The sequence below is a fragment of the Heptranchias perlo genome, chromosome 35 (genome assembly GCF_035084215.1).
Source record: "Heptranchias perlo isolate sHepPer1 chromosome 35, sHepPer1.hap1, whole genome shotgun sequence".
Classification (NCBI taxonomy): Eukaryota; Metazoa; Chordata; class Chondrichthyes; order Hexanchiformes; family Hexanchidae; genus Heptranchias; species Heptranchias perlo.
The window spans coordinates 11587232-11606238 of NC_090359.1; the positions used below are offsets into that span (position 1 = coordinate 11587232).

General features: G+C 46.9%; 1 protein-coding gene and 1 pseudogene across 1 annotated transcript in view; both read right to left on the minus strand.

Moving 5' to 3' along the window:
• Window positions 1-19007, minus strand: part of LOC137302345 (zona pellucida sperm-binding protein 3-like) — a 1023493-nt gene that overhangs the window by 895676 nt on the left and 108810 nt on the right. The window lies entirely within an intron of this gene.
• On the minus strand, window positions 2371-2539 carry LOC137302605 (U2 spliceosomal RNA; annotated as a pseudogene).

Below are 19007 nucleotides of genomic sequence, written 5' to 3' on the forward strand. Positions count from 1 at the left end.
TCTCTGAAACTGACCACAGCACCCTGAAACTGACTCTGGTACTGCAAACTGGGTCCAGGGACCATAACTGAGACAGTGTTCAATGACTGACTATCCCATCTCCCCAAATGAGTCAGCATCCTAAAGCTGTCCACAATACGCCCCAAACCGATCACATCATCCACAAAAAAACACAATACCCAGAAACTGACCCAGTCCCCACACACTTACCTCACCATCCACACATTGATCAAACACCCAAAGCTAACGATGGCATCACACATTGGGCTTCTGCATCCTGTAAAATGATAACTGCACTGTCACAGCAAACCACAGCATCTGTAAATGGACCTTAAACAGTGCACATTACCCCAATACTGAGCAGAGAAACCCCAAACCACAACACCCACAAACTGACACAGAACAACAAACATAGACAACGATCTCTGATGACTCAACACGCCCAGACTGATGCCAACACTGAGGGATTGTCGAAACCCCTGACCCTCAGCCTTCGGTCTCAGCCTCGTCATGTGGGTTCATTCTGGGTTCGAGATATGTTTCGTGCATTGAATATTTTTAGGCTGATGAATCAGTGTCAGACTGATCTTGGATTCTGGGCTTGTTTTGAGTTTCAACACAAATTTGGGTTCTTGGCTTTTTTTTATGTTTATAATTCATTTGACATGAGTTGGTCACTTTAGAATTGGGATTGGTTCAGGGTCCCAGTTCAGTTTTATATTCTGGGTCAGTTTGGTCAATTTGAGATTCTGTGTTGTTTTGAGTTTCTGGTTCAGTATCTGGTTGTAACATACTCCACACAAACTGACCACAAGAGCTCCAGGACCCTCAAGACTAACATTCTCCACGCATCCAAAAACACCCAGCATTGCAAAATATTCCACAGGACCCTGGCAAAGACTGATACTCACAGACTGATCTCAATGATCCCTAACATTACATCATATCTTAAAAACAGCAGAAGAGCCTTAAACAAACGACAGAACTAACAAGTGAACCAGTGGAGTCAGCGAGGGTTCTGGGCCAGGTCGGGTTTCCAGGTCTGCTTGGTGTTTCGGGTCTGTTTAGGATTTGCCGTATTTTAATATTCTGAGTCCGTTTAGGATAATGGATCAGTTTAGGGTTTAGATCAGCCTGTGATTCTGAGTTGGTTGCAGTTTTGCTTTGGTTCCGGGTTCCAGGTCGGTTGAGGATTCTGGAACAGTTTAACGTTCTTCCACTCTGAGAGGGGAAACCAGAGGGCCGGAGCTCTTGGATTGACTCTGGTACCTTTGGAGCTTTAACAATTTAGGCCACGGAAAGTGTCAGTATGAGGGTCTGGGTCAGTTTATGTTTCTGTACAGGTTTAGGGTTTTATGTTGATTTAGGGCTCTGGGTCACTGTGTTTTGGGATGTTTAGGGTATCCAGTTATTTCAATTTACATTTTCATTTGGGACTTAATGTGAGTTTGGAATTGTGGGTTACTTTGTCGTTATGTTGAGTGTAAGATTCTGGGTCAATTTAAGGTTCTGACTCAGTATTCCGTTGATGGTCAGTTTAGGGTACCTGTCACTTTTGGGATTCTGGATCAGTTTCGGGTTCCAGGTCAGTTTAAGTTTCTGGGTCACTAGGGATTTGTGAGTTGATTTAGGGTTTTGTGCAGCTCAGTGTTTTTGGTCTCTAAAGTACTTTGGATCAGAGGGTCTCAAGAAGGGCAGAGGGCTCTTGTTCATAGAGAGTTCTGTGTATGTTCAGGATTCCAGGGCACTTTTAAGTTCCAGATCAAGTTGAGGTTGTTCAGAGGTTTGGGCGTTCATGTTCAGTTCGGTTTAGTTTGGGTTCAGGTAGGGTTGTGTCTCTGGGTCATTTTACAGTTCCTGGTTTATTTGAGGTTTGTATGTGAGTTTAGGGTCTTCCAGTGTTGGGCACCGTGTTGTTTAGGTTTGAGGATCAGATTGAGAGTTGTTGCTTGTTTTGTTCAGAGTCATTGTTGGGTTCTGGTTAAGTTTAGGTTTGTGACTTGCTCTGGTTCTGCTTCAGTTTGGGGAAATGGTTCAGTGTCTGATTCAGGGTTAGTTTGGGGATTTAGGTCAAGTTATGTTTCAGTGTCAGTTTTGGATTGTAACATTGTGTGTTTGCCTTGTCGTGCAAGTGTCTCCAGAAGATTGGGGTTCTGGGTCACTTTATAATTCTGGTCAGTTTAGGTTTCAGGTCCAGTTTGGAAATCTTCAATATCATTTCCACCTCAATATTTATCTAGTTAATCTTCACAGCTTTAATTGAGGATTTATTCCACATTTTTTAAGTGCAAAATATCAACTTTATTCTCAGTAATAATACATACAGAGACACTGGAAAAACCTGTTTTTCATTTTGAATATCTCCCCACAGGGAGGTGCACCGTTCCCAGAGACACTGCAATACTGGGTCGATGCGTGGAGTGGACGGAGCAAGCCCCTATTCCATCTCCCTGTTCCAAAAATCAATTTAAATACGGTCCCCAGATAAGGGACGTATCAGATATTAAACTGATAAGAACATTTTTTTTTCAAAAAATATACTTTATTCATAAAATTTGTAACACTACTTGCAATACCGTTATTGCTGAGAGGAGCCGAGCCGAGCGGAGGGAGCGTCCGATAAAAGGCGGGATTTCAGAGCGCTGAGTGCAGCTGAGAGGAGCCGAGCCGAGCGGAGGGAGCGTCCGATAAAAGGCGGGATTTCAGAGCGCTGAGAGGAGCCGAGCCGAGCGGAGGGAGCGTCCGATAAAAGGCGGGATTTCAGAGCGCTGAGAACAGCTGAGAGGAGCCGAGCCGAGCGGAGGGAGCGTCCGATAAAAGGTGGGATTTCAGAGCGCTGAGAACAGCTGAGAGGAGCCGAGCCGAGCGGAGGGAGCGTCCGATAAAAGGCGGGATTTCAGAGCGCTGAGAACAGCTGAGAGGAGCCGAGCCGAGCGGAGCTGCGACCGAGTTCGAAGTGACGTCAGGAATCAGATCGGGACGCGACACAGGGGAGGCACCTGATTGGTGAGTAGGTTCAGGTGAGTATTTCTCCTTATCTACAGTAACTGAAGTAAAAGGAAAGGGAAGGTCTGCAGGTCTTATAGGAAGTAGCGTTTATTTTTTAGTGAATCAAGGTCCCCAGTGTAGTTAACATTCTCTAAATTGAGAACAATTTAAAGGAGTAAACTCCTTAAAGGGAGTGGTAAGTAGTTTTTCTTTCCTTTTTTTTCTCTTGACATTGTAGTTGTTCTTAAGCTAATTTAAGGGTTAAGTCATGGCAGGAGATCCCAGCGCCGTGTCATGTTCCTCTTGTGGGATGTGGGAATTCAGGGCTCCTTCCTGTATCCCTGATTCCTTCACCTGCGGGAAGTGTGTCCAGCTGCAGCTATTGTTTGACCGCTTGACGGCTCTGGAGCTGCGGATGGACTCACTTTGGAGCATCCGCGATGCTGAGAAAGTCGTGGATAGCACGTTCAGTGAGTTGGTCACACCGCAGATAAAAATTACTGAGGGAGATAGTGAATGGGTGACCAACAGACAGAGGAAGAGTAGGAAGGCAGTGCAGGGGTCCCCTGCGGTCATCTCCCTCCAAAACAGGTATACCGTTTTGGATACTGTTGGCGGAGATGGCTCACCAGGGGAAGGTGGCAGTGGCCAGGTTCATGGCACCGTGGCTGGCTCTGCTGCACAGGAGGGCAGGAAAAAGAGTGGCAGAGCTATAGTGATAGGGGACTCGATTGTAAGGGGAATAGACAGGCGTTTCTGAGGACGCAACCGAGACTCCAGGATGGTATGTTGCCTCCCTGGTGCAAGGGTCAAGGATGTCTCGGAGCGGCTGCAGGACATTCTGGAGGGGGAGGGTGAACAGCCAGTTGTCGTGGTGCATATAGGCACCAACGATATAGGTAAAAAACAGGATGAGGTCCTACAAGCTGAATTTAGGGAGTTAGGAGTTAAACTAAAGAGTAGGACCTCAAAGGTAGTAATCTCAGGATTGCTACCAGTGCCACGGGTTAGTCAGAGTAGGAATGACAGGATAGCTAAGATGAATACGTGGCTTGAGAGATGGTGCAAGCTGGAGGGATTCAAATTCCTGGGCCATTGGAACCGGTTCTGGGGGAGGTGGGACCAGTACAAATTGGACGGTCTGCATCTGGGCAGGACTGGAACCAATGTCCTAGGGGGAGTGTTTGCCAGTGCTGTTGGGGAGGGTTTAAACTAATGTGGCAGGGGGATGGGAACCGATGCAGGAAGTCAGTGGGAAATAAAGTGGTGACAGAAACAAAAGGCAGTAAGGGAGAGTGTACAGAACATGACCGGACAGATGGTCTGAGAAAGCAGGGCAAAGACCAAGGGAAGTCTAGATTAAACTGCATTTATTTCAATGCAAGAAGTCTGATGGGCAAGGCAGATGAACTCAGGGCATGGATGGGTACATGGGACTGGGATGTTATAGCTATTACTGAAACATGGCTAAGGGAGGGGCAGGACTGGCAGCTCAATGTTCCAGGGTACAGATGCTATAGGAAAGATAGAGCAGGAGGTAAGAGAGGAGGGGGAGTTGCGTTCTTGATTAGGGAGAACATCACGGCAGTCGTGAGAGGGGATATATCCGAGGGTTCGCCCACTGAGTCCATATGGGTAGAACTGAAAAATAAGAAGGGAGAGATCACTTTGATAGGATTGTACTACAGACCCCCAAATAGTCAACGGGAAATTGAGGAGCAAATATGTAAGGAGATTACAGACAGCTGCAAGAAAAATAGGGTGGTAATAGTAGGGGACTTTAACTTTCCCAACATTGACTGGGACAGCCATAGCATTAGGGGCTTGGATGGAGAGAAATTTGTTGAGTGTATTCAGGAGGAATTTCTCATTCAGTATGTGGATGGCCCGACTAGAGAGGGGGCAAAACTTGACCTCCTCTTGGGAAATAAGGAAGGGCAGGTGACAGAAGTGTTAGTGAGGGATCACTTTGGGACCAGTGATCATAATTCCATTAGTTTTAAGATAGCTATGGAGAAGGATAGGTCTGGCCCAAAAGTTAAAATTCTAAATTGGGGAAAGGCCAATTTTGATGGTATTAGACAGGAACTTTCAGAAGTTGATTGGGAGAGTCTGTTGGCAGGCAAAGGGACGTCTGGTAAGTGGGAGGCTTTCAAAAGTGTGTTAACCAGGGTTCAGGGTAAGCACATTCCTTATAAAGTGAAGGGCAAGGCTGGTAGAAGTAGGGAACCTTGGATGACTCGGGAGATTGAGGCACTAGTCAAAAATAAGAAGGAGGCATATGACATGCATAGGCAGCTGGGATCAAGTGGATCCCTTGAAGAGTATAGAGATTGCCGGAGTAGAGTTAAGAGAGAAATCAGGAGGGCAAAAAGGGGATATGAGATTGCTTTGGCAGATCAGGCAAAGGTGAATCCAAAGAGCTTCTACAAATACATAAAGGGCAAAAGGGTAACTAGGGAGAGAGTAGGGCCTCTTAAGGATCAACAAGGTCATCTATGTGCGGAACCACAAGAGATGGGTGAGATCCTGAATGAATATTTCACATCGGTATTTACGGTTGAGAAAGGCATGGATGTTAGGGAACTTGGGGAAATAAATAGTGATGTCTTGAGGAGTGTACATATTACAGAGAGGGAGGTGCTGGAAGTCTTAACGCGCATCAAGGTAGATAAATCTCCGGGACCTGATGAAATGTATCCCAGGACGTTATGGGAGGTTAGGGAGGAAATTGCGGGTCCCCTAGCAGAGATATTTGAATCATCCACCGCTACAGGTGAGGTGCCTGAAGATTGGAGGGTAGCAAATGTTGTGCCTTTGTTTAAGAAGGGCGGCAGGGAAAAGCCTGGGAACTACAGACCAGTGAGCCTGACATCTGTAGTGGGTAAGTTGTTAGAGGGTATTCTGAGGGACAGAATCTACAGGCATTTGGAGAGGCAGGGACTAATTAGGAACAGTCAGCATGGTTTTGTGAGAGGAAAATCATGTCTCACGAATTTGATTGAGTTTTTTGAAGGGGTAACCAAGAAGATAGATGAGGGCTGTGCAGTAGACGTGGTCTACATGGACTTCAGCAAAGCATTTGACAAGGTACCGCATGGTAGGTTGTTACATAAGGTTAAATCTCATGGGATCCAAGGTGAGGTAGCCAATTGGATACAAAATTGGCTTGACGACAGAAGACAGAGGGTGGTTGTCGAGGGTTGTTTTTCAAACTGGATGCCTGTGTCCAGCGGTGTGCCTCAGGGATCGGTGCTGGGTCCGCTGTTATTTGTTATTTATATTAATGATTTGGATGAGAATTTAGGAGGCATGGTTAGTAAGTTTGCAGATGACACCAAGATTGGTGGCATTGTGGACAGTGAAGAAGGTTATCTAGGATTGCAACGGGATCTTGATAAATTGGGCCAGTGGGCCGATGAATGGCAGATGGAGTTTAATTTAGATAAATGTGAGGTGATGCATTTTGGTAGATCGAATCGGGCCAGGACCTACTCCGTTAATGGTAGGGCGTTGGGGAGAGTTATAGAACAAAGAGATCTAGGAGTACAGATTCATAGCTCCTTGAAAGTGGAGTCACAGGTGGATAGGGTGGTGAAGAAGGCATTCAGCATGCTTGGTTTCATTGGTCAGAACATTGAATGCAGGAGTTGGGATGTCTTGTTGAAGTTGTACAGGGCATTGGTGAGGCCACACTTGGAGTACTGTGTACAGTTCTGGTCACCCTATTATAGAAAGGATATTATTAAACTAGAAAGAGTGCAGAAAAGATTTACTAGGATGCTACCGGGACTTGATGGTTTGACTTACAGGGAGAGGTTAGACAGACTGGGACTTTATTCCCTGGAGAGTAGGAGGTTAAGGGGTGATCTTATAGAAGTCTATAAAATAATGAGGGGCATAGATAAGGTCGATAGTCAAAATCTTTTCCCAAAGGTAGGGGAGTCTATAACGAGGGGGCACAGATTTAAGGTGAGAGGGGAGAGATACAAAAGGATCCAGAGGGGCAATTTTTTCACTCAAAGGGTGGTGAGTGTCTGGAACGAGCTGCCAGAGGCAGTAGTAGAGGCGGGTACAATTTTGTCTTTTAAAAAGCATTTGGACAGTTACATGGGGAAGATGGGTATAGAGGGATATGGGCCAAGTGCAGGCAATTGGGACTAGCTTAGTGGTATAAACTGGGCGACATGGACATGTTGGGCCGAAGGGCCTGTTTCCATGTTGTAACTTCTATGATTCTATGATTCTATGATGTGGAGATGCCGGTGATGGACTGGGGTTGACAATTGTAAACAATTTTACAACACCAAGTTATAGTCCAGCAATTTTATTTTAAATTCACAAGCTTTCGGAGGCTTCCCCCTTCGTCAGGTGAACGATGTGAAATGAAATCCTCGAAATGAAATCGCATTTATAATTCACAGAACAATGCTTGGTGAGTACAGACAGTTTTTTCAACTGCCCGTTGCCAAGGCAATCAGTGTGCAGACAGACAGGTGTTACCTGCCAGGTCTCACAGAATATACAAATCACCAAAAAAAAACAACAAACAAAAAAAAAACAGAGATAGAGAGGTAGAAACATAGAAAAGACAGCAACTGACCCGTTATATTAAAAACAGATAACATTTGTTCGCTGGTGGGGTAACGTGTAGCGTGACATGAACCCAAGATCCCGGTTGAGGCCGTCCTCATGGGTGCGGAACTTGGCTATCAATTTCTGCTCGACGATTTTGCGTTGTCGTGTGTCTCGAAGGCCGCCTTGGAGAACGCTTACCCGAAGGTCGGTGGATGAATGTCCATGACTGCTGAAGTGTTCCCCGACTGGGAGGGAACCCTCCTGTTTGGCGATTGTTGCGCGGTGTCCGTTCATCCGTTGTCGCAGCGTCTGCATGGTCTCGCCAATGTACCATGCTCCGGGGCATCCTTTCCTGCAACGTATGAGGTAGACAACGTTGGCCGAGTCACAGGAGTATGAACCATGCACCTGGTGGGTGGTGTCCTCTCGTGTGATGGTGGTATCTGTGTCGATGATCTGGCATGTCTTGCAGAGGTTACCGTGGCAGGGTTGTGTGGTGTCGTGGACGCTGTTCTCTTGAAAGCTAGGTAATTTGCTGCGAACGATGGTCTGTTTGAGGTTGGGTGGCTGTTTAAAGGCGAGTAGTGGAGGTGTGGGGATGGCCATAGCGAGGTGTTTGTCCTCATTGATGACATGTTGAAGGCTGCGGAGAACATGGCGTAGTTTCTCCGCTCCGGGGAAGTACTGGACGACAAAGGGTACTCTGTTGGTTGCGTCCCGTGTTAGTCTCCTGAGGAGGTCTATGCGATTTTTTGCTGTGGCCCGTCGGAACTGTCGATCGATGAGTCGAGCGTCATATCCCGTTCTTACTAGGGCGTCTTTCAGCGTCTGTAGGTGTCCATCGCGTTCCTCCTCGTCTGAGCAGACCCTGTGTATTCGCAGGGCCTGTCCATAGGGGATGGCCTCTTTGACGTGGTTAGGGTGGAAGCTGGAAAAGTGGAGCATCGTGAGGTTGTCCGTGGGCTTGCGGTAGAGTGAGGTGCTGAGGTGCCCGTCTTTGATGGAGATTCGTGTGTCCAAGAAAGAAACTGATTCTGAGGAGTAGTCCATGGTGAGCTTGATGGTGGGATGGAACTTGTTGATGTTATCGTGTAGTCTCTTTAGTGATTCCTTGCCGTGGGTCCATAGAAAGAAAATGTCGTCGATGTATCTGGTGTATAGTGTTGGTTGGAGGTATTGTGCAGTGAAGAAGTCCTGCTCGAACTTGTGCATGAAAATGTTGGCGTATTGGGGTGCGAATTTGGTCCCCATGGCTGTTCCGTGTGTTTGGGTAAAGAACTGGTTATCGAAGGTGAAGACATTGTGATCCAGGATGAAACGGATGAGTTGTAGGATGGCGTCTGGAGATTGGCTGTTGTTGGTGTTGAGTATTGATGCTGTCGCAGCGATGCCGTCATCGTGGGGGATACTGGTGTAGAGTGCCGAGACGTCCATCGTGGTGAGAAGTGTTCCTGGTTCAACTGGTCCGTGGGTACTGAGTTTTTGTAGGAAGTCTGTAGTGTCGCGACAGAAGCTGGGGGTTCCCTGTACGATGGGTTTCAGGATGCCCTCGATGTATCCAGAGAGGTTCTCGCACAGGGTTCTGTTGCCTGATACGATAGGACGTCCGGGTGTGTTGGCTTTGTGTATCTTTGGGAGGCAGTAGAAGTCTCCCACGCGGGGAGTACGTGGGATGAGAGTGCGTAGGATGTTTTGAAGGTCTGGATCGAAGGTCTTGATCAGTTTGTTGAGCTGGTGGGTGTGTTCTTTGGTCGGGTCTGCGGGTAACCGTCTGTAGTGTATCTGGTTGTCCAGTTGTCGGTATGCTTCTTTGCAATAGTCCGTTCTGTTCTGTATGACAATGGCTCCTCCTTTGTCCGCTGGTTTGATGACGATGTTGCGGTTGGAACTTGTGAATTTAAAATAAAACTTGGAACTTGTGAATTTAAAATAAAATTGCTGGACTATAACTTGGTGTTGTAAAATTGTTTACAATTTGCAATACAGTTGTCATCACATTTCAAACATACACAATACAGATTATACAATTTGCAAGATACATAAAGTACAGTTCAATTATGATTCCAACAATACAGTTACACATTGTTCATAATTACAGTTCATGACACTCTGGGGTGCCTTATTGCATTACAATCAATAAGCTTATTGATTACAGATTCATTGCAGTACATTACGATTCATTACATAAATTTGTATTTTACATTCTGCCCGAGGTGGGTTTTCCCTGATTGCAGCCCCTCGGTTTACAATTGCGGGAGAGCTCTAAACGATAGCCTTTCCCCACAGAGCCTTTGCGGCGGCCGCACCCAGCTTCAGTGCATCCCTGAGCACGTAGTCCTGGACCTTGGAATGTGGCAGTTGAAAAACACTCGGTCGAGGACAGCTCCTTGCACTGGAAGACCAGCAAGTTTCGGGCAGACCAAAGGGCATCTTTCACCGAGTTGATGGTCTTCCGGCAGCAGTTGATATCTGTCTCGGAATGCTTCCCTGGGAATAGCCCATAAAGCACAGAATCATGTGTTACAGAACTGCTCCCTTGAGGGAGAAACTAGAACCAGGGGCCACAGTTTAAAAGTAAGGGGTCTCCCATTTAAGATGGAGATGAGGAGAATTTTTTCTCTGAGGGTCGTGAGTCTGTGGAACTCCCTTCCCCGGAGAGCAGTGGAGGCAGGGTCATTGAATATTTTTAAGGCTAAGTTAGATAGATTCCTGATTAACAAGGGAGTCAAAGGTTATCATAGGTAAATGGGAAACTACGGTTGAGATCACAATCAGATCAACCATGACCTTATCAAGTGGCAGAGCAGGGCTCGAGGGGCCGAATGGCCTACTCCTGCTCTTAATTTGTATGTCTGAACCTGGACAGATACCACTGCATCTCTCTCCAGATCGTCTTTGCAAAGGGACATTCCAGAAAGAGATGGGTGACGGTCTTGTCTCCACCGCAGCTTCCTCGGGGACAGCGCACGTTGGCACTGAGAGGTCGGGAGTGCATGAAGGATCTGATGGGAAGGGCCCTTTTCACCACCAGCCAAACTACGTCTTGGTGCTTGTTTGAAAGCTCTGGCGATGAGGTATTCTGCCAAATGATTGGCAGAACACCTCATCGCTGCACAATGGGGAAATCCTTCCAATCGAACACTAAGGATTGTTAATGTTGTATCCACATCACGTACTTCTGTGCCCCAATAGTTTGTTGTGACACACAATCCATTTCTCTTGTTGTATTTTATACTATTACTGTGCGAGTTTCTGTTCTTATGGAGGTGTCTGTGGGTTCCCGTGGGCTGGATGTTGGTCATTTCAGCCTCTAATGCCTGTGTTTGGACACAGCCCACACTGACAGGAGGCAAATCTGTTCTACCTGCTACTTGTCAGGATCCCACATTAAACAGTCTGGGCAGCATCAATCCATTATTTACTGGGAATGGGCCCACTGCAAATATTGTGTTTAATTAATGATCTCACTCAGATAAGATCAGAGCAGGTGGAGTCAGGGGACAAAGAGCAGAATTATTAGCAAGCTGGGTACAAAACAGAAAACAGAGAGTAAGTGTTAAAGGTAGTTACTCAGACTGGCAAAAGGTCTTAGTGGTGAATCACAGGGATTGGTGCTGGGACCACTGTCTTTACCATTTATATAAACGATTTGGACTTGGGAATTGGAAGTATAATTTCAAAATTTGCGGACAACTCCAAACTGGGGGGTATAGTTAATACTGAGGAGGAGTGCGACACAATACAGGAAGATATAAATAAATTTGCACAATGGGTGTGTAACTGGCAAATGAATCTCAATATAGATAAGTGTGAGGTTTTAAATTTTGATGGGAAGAATAAGTGGACCACTGCTTCAATAATGGGGTAAAGGAGCAGAGGCGTCTCGGGGTACAGATACACAAATCACTAAAAGTAACGACACAGGTTAATAAGGCCATTAAAAAAGCAAACCAACACTGGGGTTCATTTCCAGAGGGATAGAATTGAAAAGCAGAGAAGTTATGTTAAACTTGTATGGAACCTTGGTTAGACCACACTTGGAGTACTGTGAACAGTTCTGGTCTCCATATTATAAAAAGAATATAGAGGCACTCTATAGAGTAGGTGAAAAAAAGATTTACGAGGATGATACCAAAACCGAGAGGTTATGCTTAACAGGAAAGATTGAACAGGCTGGGGCTCTTTTCTCCAGAAAAGAGAAGACTGAGAGGTGACCTGATGGAGATCTTTAAGGTTATGAGAGGGTTTGATAGAATTAATAATAATAGGAACAAAACTTCACTCACTTAATCTTCTAATATGCAGAGCATATCTTTGCTTAGTTCGTGAATAATGAACCTAGGCCCTGCGAGTAAAATTGCAACTGACTGTCCACAAAGTTTAATGGAAACTGAGCAACTTGTGTTGATGTATCACCAGCCTGAAAATATAGGGCTCGATTTTAAAAGTAAAGAACGGGTGGGTTGGGGGCGGGGGTGCATTGAAAATTGCCACCATTTCAGACCTGCCTCCAACCCGCCCATTTCCCGTTTTCACAGGGGCGGGCGACCAACCCACTCCCAGGGGGCGGGTCGGGCCTCATAACCTTTCAAGGAGGCTTCACGCATCCATTTTTTACTAATTCCCGATTTCCACCCTGGGTGGCCAGGATTCCTGGGCCTTCTGTTTTACTCCTCGTGAAAGGAGGTGAGAAGGCCCGAGAGTAACAGGCAGGTGCCGAGAAAGGCACAGCTTGTGGGCCCTGAGGAGCAGGAGTGCTTCCCCCAGGCCCAACAAGCCTACCTGCACCGACACCCCTCCCCCGATCCCGGACCCCCGACCCCGATCATCCCCCTCCGACCCCCGACATTCCCCTCAATGATTGCTGACCCCTGCAATGACCCCCGATCCCATCCCACATGACTAGCGACCCCCGTGCCCACCTATGCCCATCTATGCCCCGTGCTCACCCGTGCCCCCCATCCATGCAAACAAAGACTTACCTGAAGACGTCCTCTCCCTGGCTGGTTTCCCGTCCCACTGAGACCAGCCTGTCAATCAACCGGTCAGTCAGACGGGAAACAAAAAAAATAAAAGATGTCCTTCCGTCAAAATCTTAAGGATGTCACGGAAACCCGTACTCATGGGTTTCCTGACCTCAAATTGACCCCCGCCCCTTTCCCGGCTCCGTTTTAAAATCACTCTCATAATCTCTGAACATCAACCATGGAGTGGAGTGAACAAATAGGTGGCAGCTGCAGTTAAAGGCAGAGAAATGGAATATATAGAGAGAGATGGGTAGGGAGAGGGAGGGATGTGGAGAGACAGAGAAATGGAATATGCAGAGAGAGGGAGGGTGGATAAAGAAAGGGAGCAACTTAAACAGAGAGGGGTGGACGGCAGACAGAGAGATCCAGGAACGGGGCAAAATGAGGGGTTGTGTCGAAAACGGGTCAGCAAAATTGCAGAGAACAGAGCCAGGCACAGAGAGAAAGTGGATAGGGACAGAGTGGGAGGGAAGAGAGAGGGTAAAGAGTGATTGATGGGGATGATAGAGAGGGACGAAAGGAAGTGAGAGAGTGAGGGGTAGGGAAACAGTGAGGTGGACTCAGAGGTGAGAACTCGGTTGGGAGAGAATGGGAGATGGGGAGCAAGGTAGGGAGGGGTGCGGATCGAGTGAAAGGGACAGGGAGGAAGAGAGATACACTAGTGTGCAAGGAGTTGGAGGCAAATAAGCAGGGCAGCAGGAATAGTGAGATAGGCAATGGGAGATAGAGAGGGATGAAGACAGATACAGACCATGTCAGAGAGAGAGAGAGAGAGAGACGTGAACGGGAAGGTGGGAGACAGAGAGACAGGCCCACGGACAGCTGTGTTCATGCTGCAGGTCAGCCATTCTTTAAGATGATCTCAGCTATTTAGATTCACAGATTATTCATTCAATGGAAATTTCTTACAGTAAAGGAGAGAGCAGGTCCCCAGTGACACCAGGACCAGAGTTTTATTAACACAGCACATGGAGATTTCTTACACAGTCCAACCCCTTACTGGCAAAGTCACACATTGTACAAAAGGGATCCAACAAACTCCTGACATTTGTCACTTAGTTACAAAGAGGGTTATTCATATATCAGTGATAACGCCCTTTGTACAACTTGCTGTCGACAGGAACTGAGCTAACTTGAGCCATGTTTATTTTTTTTTTAAATCTATGTTCCTGACCCCGTCTCCCCGTGCGTCCCTGACCCCGTCTCCCCGTGCGTCCCTGACCCCGTCTCCCCGTGCGTCCCTGACCCCGTCTCCCCGTGCGTCCCTGACCCCGTCTCCCCGTGCGTCCCTGACCCCGTCTCCCCGTGCGTCCCTGACCCCGTCTCCCCGTGCGTCCCTGACCCCGTCTCCCCGTGCGTCCCTGACCCCGTCTCCCCGTGCGTCCCTGACCCCGTCTCCCCGTGCGTCCCTGACCCCGTCTCCCCGTGCGTCCCTGACCCCGTCTCCCCGTGCGTCCCTGACCCCGTCTCCCCGTGCGTCCCTGACCCTGTCTTTGGCGTTTTCCCCTTTCACTCTTTCTGACTGAAACTGTCTGTACAATTCACCTTCTCCCCCTAACCTCTGTGGTGTTGCCGTGGATTTCTTCCAAACACACATTGGCCTCACCCCTTCCTGCTTTGTCAACGTCTCTTCCTTTGAGCATTATCTCTGGACTCCTCCTCTTCGATCACCTCCCTGCCGATCCCCATACCCCGCCCTCCCATTGCTCCACTGATCAGATCTCATTGACTTCCATTGGTTTCCTGACCCTCAACACATTCCCTATCAGTCCCTCCAAGGTTTGCCCTGTCCTACCTCTGCAAACGCCTCCATCTCCATGTCCCACACTCTTTGATCCTCCAACACTGGCCTTCTGTGCATTCACTCATTCCTCGGTTCCCCTTCTGCGGCAGTGCCTCCAGCTAACCCGGCTTTACTCTCTGTTAATCCCTTCTGAGTGACGGAAACTTCATCTACTCCTGTGAAATTCCTCCATCGACTATTCTAACTGAGTCATTAGCCTGATTTTTAAAAAAAGACTTAACGCCTGTTTTGAAACATCAACAGACCTTCTGCGACCTGAATGATTCTGTGTTTCATGTCTACAAGGAGTGTGAGAGGTTGCCGCCCCTGTTCCACTATTTAAAGGGGCTGCTCCTCAACTTCTGGCTGCGCTTCAGTCCCACGCTCCTCATCTTTGGCCACCGGGTGAGGAGGAGGGCGGGTCAGTCGGAGGATCTCCTCGTGGGCCTGTCCAAGGTGACATCCACAGGTCCAGGTTAGACGGGGCCCGTGGGGGTGGTCGCTCCAACTGTCGGCCTCTCTTCCGCAGAATTCTCCGTGCCTGGGTGGCCCTGGAGATGGAGCACGCGGTGTCTGCCGGTTCGCTTGGGGCTTTCCGCGACCGGGGGGCACCGCAGGGACTGGAGTGCATCCTGGACCGATATAATAAAATTTAAATTTGACACTTATTTTGGGTTGTTTGGTTTTTCTGCACAGGAACACACCCTAAACCCCGCTTCTTGTAAAAGGGGGGCCTAAAAACACAAAAAAACTCAAAAAAAATCAAGCGTCATTCTGACTGCACTTCCAGTAAACACTTCAGAACCGAGCTGAGTGGAGGTCTGAGCAGAGCAAAACGACAGCCCTTGCCTGCCTCCTGAATCCGGGAGAAGGCAGAAAAAAAACCCATCAGTGATTCCCAGACTATTGAGGACCAACGGCTGTTAAAATATCACAGATACAGAGTTACAGGAATGTTTTAAGGGGGCCCAGAAATAATTAAAAAAGAGAATTAACCCCACAGATGCTGTAGGCGGGGCTCGATTATTAGTCCGGTCCGGTGGAAACTAATATCCAGTCGCTAATTCACAGCCCTTCCTCCGGACAATTACATTTCAGGTCAGACTCCCTGAGGATGTGTTTAAAAAATGATCTGAATACAGGAACATGTTTTGATAATGTTACTGTCTGTTGCTTTTGCTCATTTTTTGTCGGCTGCTGTAAAATTAAATTTTGATCTAACTTTTGAGAAGAAATGTGTTTAAAGGAGATATCGTTGGCCCTGATGCTGAGTCCCTTTGGTAAATTGAGGTGATAATTGTGATCTGGAATTGAGTTGTGATGTTGGGAAATCAGTTCCCGCTTCACTTCAGCCGTTTTCCTCATTTGACCAATTTACCAATTAGAGTAAACGGATATTTAATCACATTGAGCAGCTCCTCTCTGAACTTACTCTGGGTCACTGTGTAAATGGCCGTGTTCGTACAGGAACTCAGAAGCTGAAGCATAATTCCCGCTTGTTCGAAGGTTGCAAAAGGGTTAAACAAAGATCGGTGGTTAAAGACACCTGAAATTCGATAATATAAAAAATATACGACCGTTGTCATCCAGAGCAGGATAAAACTGCCGGATATGGCAAAAAGTAAAACGATGGACCTTCTGCGGTTCTTCATCTCGGGGTCCTTGTCATTCTCACCATTGCTGAGGTCCCGGAGGCTTCTTCGGGCCCGACTGGCCACTAAAATGCGCCTGACGGTGAGAGCATTAAACAATAAAATCAAACAGAATGGAAGCAACGGGGTTAACAGCTGTTCAATCCAAGAAAATGCGATCCATGTGGGTAGAATATAAAACTGTGATGATACAAGGTATATTGTTAACAGTATAGTAATGAATATACACAAAGGGCTGGGGAATGTTCTTTAAACCGAACAGCGCGCTCAAAGTCACGATAATCACAAGTGAAGTTTTCTCGGTGCAATATTTTGTTTTCAGCTTCTGACAACTAATGGCTACAAAACGATCAAAGGTAAAAGCGACCGTTAACCAAACAGAACTGTCTGTGGCAGTAGGAGCCAGGAAGAGAATGAATCTGCAAACACGAGTTTCGAGCAGGAAAGTGTCCCGCCAATAAAGATGAGCAATCCGATATAAGATCACATTACAGACAATCACCAGGAGATGCGCCGTCGCCATGGCCACCAGGTAGCGAGTGATACATTTGGAGAGACCGCACTTTCCACGGGACAGGATCACAATCGCCAGCAAGTTCACTGAGAGAAAGAGAGAGACAGAAACAGTGAAATCACTAACCGGGCTGATCAATGAGCTCTCAGTTTAACCGATGTACATGGGCTATGATTGTGTTTATTTATTGGTTTTTCCCCTTGGCTTCTGCCTCCTGTTCCGAAGGAGCAGCTCATTCTGGGAGGTTCCTTTCGGGTGACGGTGGCCCCGGGATCCCTCACCCGACAGCTGAGTCCTCACTTGTGATCCTTGAGATTAAGTTTATTTAGTCGATTCCGACACTGGGAGGTCTGCGGGGCAGGACGTCACCAACTATGAAAGTGAAAGGCGACAAGACGAGTTAAATCAGGAAATACAGACAAGGTGACTCTAGATTTGGTTTAAATCGTAATGCGGGGGGAAAACCTAATGATTTGACCCACACAATACCAGAGACTTTGATTTTAGAAAATACATTGAAAACACGAGCCTGGTATTGAGTTGCTGCCCGTCATCTTTCAGTAATTAATTAGATGAGGTTTCCAGTGGAGTATTTTGAATGGATCATGACACAATATGTCAAGGAATTTAATTCTGTAACGTGCTCCAGTTATAACCAGGTCCAGTCTTTATATCTCAGCACAAGGCGTGAGAAAAACAAAGGACAGTCGGATCCTCGGAATAAGAGATCGATCCCAGGAGCCGCGCGGTATAAGAACAAATCACCGCCAACTCTCACTCATGGTCTCCAGCTCATCCCCCTCCCGAACCAGTGTCAAGACTGGTTTCCCCACTCTCCACAATAACACACATGGACTGAAGTATACAGTCATCGTCATTCAACTAGTCCAAACAATACTTTAAACATCAAATACATCAAAAGTCCTGTGAAGCCATTTTGCTGAAATATAATTATGATCTGAGAGGAACATTTGACGGGAACACAAGATTGTACCTTCGAGTGAGGAGGACGGTTTCTGTCACATGTTTTATTTATCTGATGCGTATTCCGTTTGTTCCCTGTCCTTCTATCCTGAAGACACTGACTCATGCCGGGATACACAGCCGCAATCTGCTCTCCGGAACCCCAGGCGATCGTTCCTCGGGAAACACGACAATCTCACCCGGTCCTTCCTCACCCGATCTCCACAACAGGCGCACTTTCCACCAGGAGGCAGTGGATTACACTCAGGACTGTGCGCCCTGCCTGTTTTACCCCTGCCTGGCCAGGGAGCACCAAGGACACATTTGGACCCCAGACTCGACAGTTCAGCACAGAGCGAGGGTGAGTTACTCGGTGCATTGACCAATGGGACAAGGATGGAAGTTTTAACTGTATCACAAAACGGTGAAGAATAACATTCCACATTTACCAGGCTCAGAGCACAAACAGCAACATAGTTAAACATTCTGTTATTTACACCGTACGTGCTGATAATGACTTACCAGGTACTCCAATTGCTGCCAGAACAGGATAATAAATGAATTCTATCTCCGTAAATCGCGACAAACGCATTTCTCTGTGGAGACAATGTCTTTCGGTGCTATAAAGAGGTATGTGAACTGCGATAGTCAGGTAACGAAGTTAAAACAGCGAGATACTTATAATGTAAATAAACCCCGAATGGGACAATTAGATCGCATCCCGACTGACATCACATATTACTTACAGACTCCTGAACAAACAAGTTTTGGTCCCACCTGACCTTTGACTATCACAATCATTAAGGTGACAGAACATTACACATCGACCAGCTGAGTAACCTTTTGGAACAATGAATTCAACAATGACAGAGTCACAATTTCTACATTTAATAAATTACATGAAGATTGAAACCAACAGCACACAGTGTAAGAAAAATCGAAACCCAGTTCACCAATGTGACATTTTTACTTGAATCTTCTGTACTCCCATTCCCAGGCCGGTCCTGCTATTCCCTGTCACCCACCTATGTAATTTAGCACAGTCCTTGTCACCTTGTTTCACTCATTCCCCCTCTTTCTGTCTCTCTCAATGTCCAGGCCTCTCTCCCTCACACACACTCCTTTTACTTGACTCCCAAATTTCTCTCTCTGTTAATCTACCTCTTTTATTCCCTCTTTCTCTGGAACTCCATTTTCTTCCTGATTTCCTCTCTTTCTGGCTAACGTTAGTACACTCAAAATAATTTTTGAGACTGAGATTGATAGATTTTTGTTTAATGAAGATATCAAGGGATATGGATCAAAGGCGGGTAATTGGAGTTGAGGTACAGATCAGCCATGATCTGACTGAATGGCGGCACAGGATTGAGGGACTGAATGACCCACTTCTGTTCTTATAAGATAATTTTTCACATCTTTATTATTGGCCACAGCTCACACTCTGGGTTCAAATGAGTTACTCACTCTTTTCTGCCAGCTGGTGGAATTTACGTTAAAGTCTG